Source organism: Lagopus leucura, unplaced genomic scaffold, assembly GCF_019238085.1.
Source record: "Lagopus leucura isolate 7727_CA_CO unplaced genomic scaffold, USGS_WTPT01 Super-Scaffold_100004, whole genome shotgun sequence".
Classification (NCBI taxonomy): domain Eukaryota; kingdom Metazoa; phylum Chordata; class Aves; order Galliformes; family Phasianidae; genus Lagopus; species Lagopus leucura.
This window is the reverse complement of record NW_024962264.1, coordinates 9,687,325-9,693,849: the sequence shown is the minus strand read 5'-3', so window position 1 is coordinate 9,693,849 and position 6,525 is coordinate 9,687,325. Positions and strand designations below refer to the sequence as shown.

Genomic DNA, 6,525 nt, shown 5'->3' with positions numbered 1-6,525 from the left:
AATCCATCTTTATTCTTGATGACAAAAAAAAAAAAGAAGAAAAAGATAATGAAGGGAAATTTTAATGGGACATATTTGAAAAAAAAAAAACCAACGAAAACATCTCCAAATAAATATGAATTGTTTTAACTCTGTGACTCCCAGCAAAGGCGTCTATTCCAAATACCCCGTTTTAATAGTATCAAATTTAGTTATTTTGTTAATGATCCTGGAGTAACTTAAGCTGATTGACTCTTTTATTTCACTGACTTTAGTGATTTGATCTGAGGTCTTATTGTCTTTGTTACTTACTATTCTGTATTTACCTGGAAATACCAAGAGAGTTTTCACATTGCAGAACATTCATTGAATGCAGTGATAAGATTTGTTACTTATTTACAAGATTAATTAAGTTCATTGCAGAGCATTTACTGAATGCAGTGATGGGAATTGTTACTTATTTATAAGATAAATTAAGTTTCCTGGTTCTATATCTTTTTCTACCTAAAAGGCTTAAGCAGGATCAGCCCACACTTTTTGATAACATGGAAAATTAGAACTCTTTAGTCAAAATATAGGCGTAGAAATTGTCTCTGTTAGTTGATAATCTGCTTGTTATTTTCTGGCTACAACAAATGCTTTCTTGATGTTTTCTGTGTTTTGTTTTTTTTTTTTTCCTGTAGTCTTACCAGCTGGTTTGCCCTACATTTCTTTGCAATGGCATTCCGTGATCACCTGACATACACTTGTTTTGTGACAGGATAGTGGTAGCACAGATTTCTCAGCAAGTTCTGGCTTAGTGTCATTTCCTTCTTAGTAACTTCTGTGCTTTCTGATACTTATGTTTTTGAGGAAGCATAAAACTGCTGTTGTTCAGATCAGTGCCCAAAACAGTTCGTTGCAAAGCAACCTTCACCTACGAGTCCTTAAATGGAGTCTTAACAATTTACCATTTAAGATATTACCTTTATTAAATAAGATTTCCATAGGAAATATTCCTTCTGCTCTCTCAGAGTAGATGCTAATATAATGGTTTTGAATTATATTTTTCAAAGACTCACCAAAACCTCACGATTCACTGTTTATTCTTTCATGATTTCTTTGCAATTCTTTTCTGTCTTATGCTGTCCTCTTCAAAGGGTAATGGTTCTGCAAACTTCTCAGACAAGTAAACTATGAATAGTCATCCACTTATCTCTTCTCTCATTAACTGTATAGAAGACTTATTGCACTCTGTGCTGTTTCATAGGATATACTTGAAAACTTTTCTCCTACATTTTCATATAAATATATACATATAAACATACATATATATACATGCATATGCATATAGATGTATATATTTAATAACGTCTCTATGTATGGAATTAATGGCTAAAGTTGTTAGAAACAGTATGGGTGTTAAGACAATCAGTTTTAAAGATGATCTTTTATAAACTTTTTTTTTCTAAGCTTTAGTACCACTTTTGTAGTACTTAGTTGTTGTTTTTTTATTATTATTTACTTAGATTACATCAAAACTAGTCGTCCCTTTGCATCTGTAATCGTGGACTGTTAAAACAGTCATGTAATTAGAAATTGCAGAATGAGCTTGTGTGCTTTAATAAATAATGGCAATTGTTTGATTTTCTTTTCATAATTGATGACAAAACATTGATTTTAAAAGTTATTTACATTTGCATTTATAATTCAATGATGCTAAATATTTATATTAATTATTTTAACTGCTAGGGACTGCAAATCATGCCTCATCTTACCATTTTCTTTCTTTGTTTTAAATTTCTGCTGCAGAATGAAAGAGGCGAGATTTACATGAAAAAGCAAAATCTCTTAGACCAGATGGTAGATGCAAAAGCAATGGACAGAGTTCCAGGCACTCACTTCTGAAGCAGAGGCATGCTGCAATGTAGCAGAGACTAGGAACAGCTGTCCTGAGTTGCCAGGAGTAAGCCCTTGATGAGAAAAGTGTACTCTGCACTTGTAGCAAAGAGGGGGATAACAGAAAGGAGATGAGGAATACAGTGTTAGACCACCTTGTCTGTAACAACATGGTGACCATCTTTCTTGATTAGTCTTAATCCTAAAGCTTCCATTAGCTTCCCAGAGCCAGCAAAGGAAATACTGCACTAGAGGTAGTGTCTAAATACTGTTTTTGGCACCAGCTTTATTTTTTTTCACGAGAAGATGTTCCTTATCTCATCTTCTTATTTATTGCCTTGAACATATTTCTAGAAATGACTGCTGGCCAGAAGCACGTTCACGAAGACTGTCACCAAAGTACTTGACAGTAAGAAAGAGCAGAACTGTATGACATGGCAGTTCTATAGTGATACATTAGATTAATAAATCATCAAAATGAGAGTTTCCAATAATACATTACTGAAAAGACCTTGTGGACCAGAAGTAGATTAATTTTAATCATACAGTCTCCCCAGCAAAGGCACACATAGTGGAAGTAGATGACAAAAAGCTATTAAAAAGGAAAGAAAATCAGACTGTAATTACTGTTCCTCTGTGTTCAACAAAAAGTAATTGTTTCATCTTCTAGTATTTGCACTTCATTTGCTTTGTTCTGCTGATGGGTTGTGATTATGCTAAGTTTACCAAGATTTGACAAGCCGTCTTGCAATCAGGCAACACTGTTTCTGTGAATAGACTTTGGAATGACTAATATGGCCAGGTATGGTTGGTGCTACTTCCAGTCAGACTCAATGACCTGGAATCCCTTTTGGAAGTTGTTTCACTCTTCTATGGTTTTACTGTTTGTGCATATCTTAAAGAGATATGAGGACAGTTAGCATTAGGTGCCATTCCCTAGGCAAGATTTGAGCAGATCCATGTTAGAAGCAAATAAATGCTAAGATGGTGAATCTCAGAATTTAAACTTCAGCAACAATCCATGTGCCAGAGAGATTACAGGTGGAAATGTTGATGTATGTTTTTCACCCAGTTTCATGCTACCTACTTACTATTGCTTTCTTCAGCCCAGCTTAAATGTCTTGAAAGATGATGATTTTGCAGGATTCCTCTTGGCAGGTGTTTAGTGATATAGATGAGCTTGCCATTCAGTAATTGCATAGCCTGGATAGTTGAAAAAATAAAGTAGTTCACAGCATTAGCTGCAGATCTAAGTGGGTCATGCCATGCAAATGTCTTTGATTAAAACCACAAGAGACACTGCTGTGTTTGTAAAAAGCACTTCAGTACAAGTAATAGAAATCTAAGTGAATATAACAAGCACTTGTGTACCCAAGTGCACGTGCTGAGCAAATGCCAACAAAGGAAGGGTTGGCTGAATAGATCAACAGAGATTAAATATCTGTGCCTTCAAAAGAGGACAGAAGTATGATATGATTTATTTTTATGGAAAAAATCTCATCCTTGTTTTCAATAACAGAAAAGGTGTTCTGAGCATGGATATACATCACCAGCTGCTATGAATTTACAGATTTAGATGATCAGAACACTTCTCCTAGAGAGACAGTTGGGGTTGTTCAGCCTGAAGAAGAGAAAGCACTGGGGAGACCTTATAGCAGTCTTCGAGTACCTAAAGGAGGCTTACTGGAAATCTGTCCACTTTATCAGGGAGAATAATGATAGGAGAAAGGGGTAATGGCTTTAAACTAAAGAAAAGGAATGGTTTTAAGCTGAGACGGGAGGTTTAGGTTAGATATTAGGAGGAAGTCTTTCACTCAGAAGGTGGTGACACACTGGAACAGGTTGCCAAAGGAGGCTGTGGATGCCCCATCCCTGGAGGCATTCAAGGCCAGGCTGGATGTGGCTCTGGGCAGCCTGGTCTGGTAGTTGGCGACCCTGCACACAGCAGGCGGTTGAAACAGGATGATCATTGTGGTCCTTTTCTATCCAGGCCATTCTGTGATTCTGTGGTTCTCTGGTTCTATGAAAGTAGATCTAGGTTAGGTGTTAGGAGGAAAATCTTTTCTCAGAAACTGGTGAAGCACTGGGACAGGCTGCTTAAAAAAGCTATGGCTGTCCCATCCCTGGAGGTGTTCAAGGCCAGATTGGATGTGGCCCTGGGCAGCCTGATCGAGTGGAAATTGTCCCTACTTATATCAGGAAGGTTCGAACTAGATCTTTATTTTGTAAATGCTTAAAGCAGACAATGAGTACTATTGTTTGCTTCTCTACTGCTGTGTCCTGAATCCAGAGTTTGTTTTTCTGCGTATCAGCACTAGCAGATGCTTTTGTTATGACAGTGGAAGTGAGAACAACTCTGTAGTCTGCAGCTACCACTGCAAAGTTTGCCAGAGTTACAAGGCAGAGGCAATGGTTTGAGAACTCAAGCAGCATGTAAGTGTTGCAGTCTTTGTTGTTTCAAATGTGAACAGACTTAGTGTAAAAGTAAACTAGAATCTATAGCTTTGCTTATAGATTACTAGGAGGAGAAGAAATATTTCAGCATGTTTCTATTTTTTTCTGAGTGGATAGAACCTGTTTCTTTTATGTGTTGACCTACTGTAGAAGAAAAAAAAAAAAAAGCAAAAAAAAAAAGCCTTGACCAGGGAGAACTGGGGGGGGAGTAAATGTGACTTCATAGAAATAAAGGAATCTCCTAGAATGTTTCATTCTGTGAGGTAGAGAGTAATAATCAGCAATAGCACAATGGGAAGCTGACAGGGAGAGGGAATGGGGAAAATCGTATTGTCCTGGAAAGTCAGCATCTCTTAGCTGTGCTACACTTATGCTAGAAAAGGGTTATTGAGTGTAACCCCCACCTTGATTCTGCAGTTTGTTTGCAGGTTGCCAAAGAGCTGACTAGTCAGACATAACACCATTGCTTCATGAAAACAGTGCAAATAAACTGTGGTAGGATGTGATGTCTATTGCCTGGATGAGCTCAGTTTAGCGTGTGTTCTTTGACTCCACAAAAGTAATTCTTATGAGGACACTTGATGCACAGGATGACTTGCATAACTATTTGGTTCCTCTGTAGCTTTTACTGCAGGAAATGTGTTGACAAACTGGAAGTGGTTTTGCCTCATAATGGTCTGATGTATGGTAACCTAAAGAAAATTTGCTGCTGGCAATCAGGACAGCCAAGTATCTAAAATTTACTTAAGAGCAATGAGAGGAGTTTGTGAGCGAAATTCCTGCACAATATGATGTTTCTTTTTAGCTTAGATTGTAACTCTAAGATTATTTTCACAAAATTTTTAGTTTAGGGTAGAACAGGGCAGTGAGAGATGTGCATGGAGTGGCAGTTTATCTTTTGTGTCACGGTAAGTTTTTCTGCCTTTCTCCAATGACTTGTTCAAAAGTTCATTCATCCTTCAGATCAGAGTTCTTACTCAGCTGTATTCGGATGGATGAGGTGAGGTTTGAGTATTTTTCTCATTGCATATGAGAAAAAGTGTTGATATGAGGTAACTGATGGAATTTTCTATGTATTTTTATGCGCTTTTAATGTAAAATGATGTGGATTGTTCTGTAGATTTTCTCTTCAGGGGTGGCATCTTCAGTTTTCCTTTAGATTTCTAGTTGCTTCTTATGCTTTGTACTGTCAGACATGGCAATACAAGAATGCCAGGTTACTATGTTAATTGTTGCAGTTGTCAACATACTTTCTTGCACGTATTATAATTTAGTTAGCATGTGTTTTCACTTGGGTAACATCACTGCTATTAGCAACTCTTTTCCTTACAGTGTGTTACATCTATTGCTGGCTAGTGAGAATATAAGGACGACCCAAGATAGAATGCAATGGGCAAATCTAGTGGATTAAATTATTGCATATATTAGTCTGAACAACTTCAACTGAAATTATTTCAGGAATGAACGTGATCCAGTATGTGAGTAGAATTGTTATTACCAGTGATAGCTTCTCTTTTACTTCTACTGTGAAAACTAAATACAAACTTTAATCTATGTGGGAGTGATTAAGGAGAGATTAGCCCATACACACAAAACCAGATCTTTGGCTAGTGTTAGCAACCCAGCTGATTTCAATGCATATGCAGAAGCAAATGTCATTCTCTAATGACCTCCAATGAACCAGTACTACAGTTGGTTTTCCACAATATTCTTTGCAGATCATTACGCTGTTTAATGAGTAATCTGTTGCTGTACAGGCCAGAATGGAAGTGAAGTATTCAGGCTGCCTTGCAGATGGTATTAGGCTGAAATTAGTCATAATATGATCTGAATATAGTAGAAGTAGTGAAATTGCTTGACAACTAATTAATAGTTAGAAGTTTGATCAGATGCCTGCCTTTTTTGAAGACTAAAACATTCTATATAAGAATTTCATGCTTTTTTTTGCCCATCATACTATGAGAGCTTTGTTCCTTGACAAACTAGTATGCCTGGTGGTCTGCTGCCACCGGGTCCTTACCAATTCTTATAGACTTTCTGGTGATGTGAAGGAAATAGAATTACCTTTCTGTTTTTTCTTGAGCTGTGCATTGCTATCTCGTGACTATTAATTCAGTATGCCACTTTGTTGATAAACTCTGACATGGTAGGAAGCTTGATTTGTTACTAATTGAAGTATCAACACCATACTTTCATCTACTTTTTTTTTTTTTT

At 36.8% G+C, this 6,525-nt stretch overlaps 1 long non-coding RNA gene across 1 annotated transcript in view; it reads left to right on the top strand.

Annotated features, from left to right (window-relative positions):
- Positions 1 to 5,072: 5,072 nt before the first annotated feature.
- The window catches only part of LOC122180010, an 18,461-nt gene continuing 17,008 nt past the window's right edge, over positions 5,073 to 6,525 (top strand). Inside the window, exon 1 of the long non-coding RNA XR_006178896.1 lies at positions 5,073 to 5,219. This is a non-coding gene — a long non-coding RNA (uncharacterized LOC122180010). The remainder of the gene's footprint in view (positions 5,220 to 6,525) is intronic.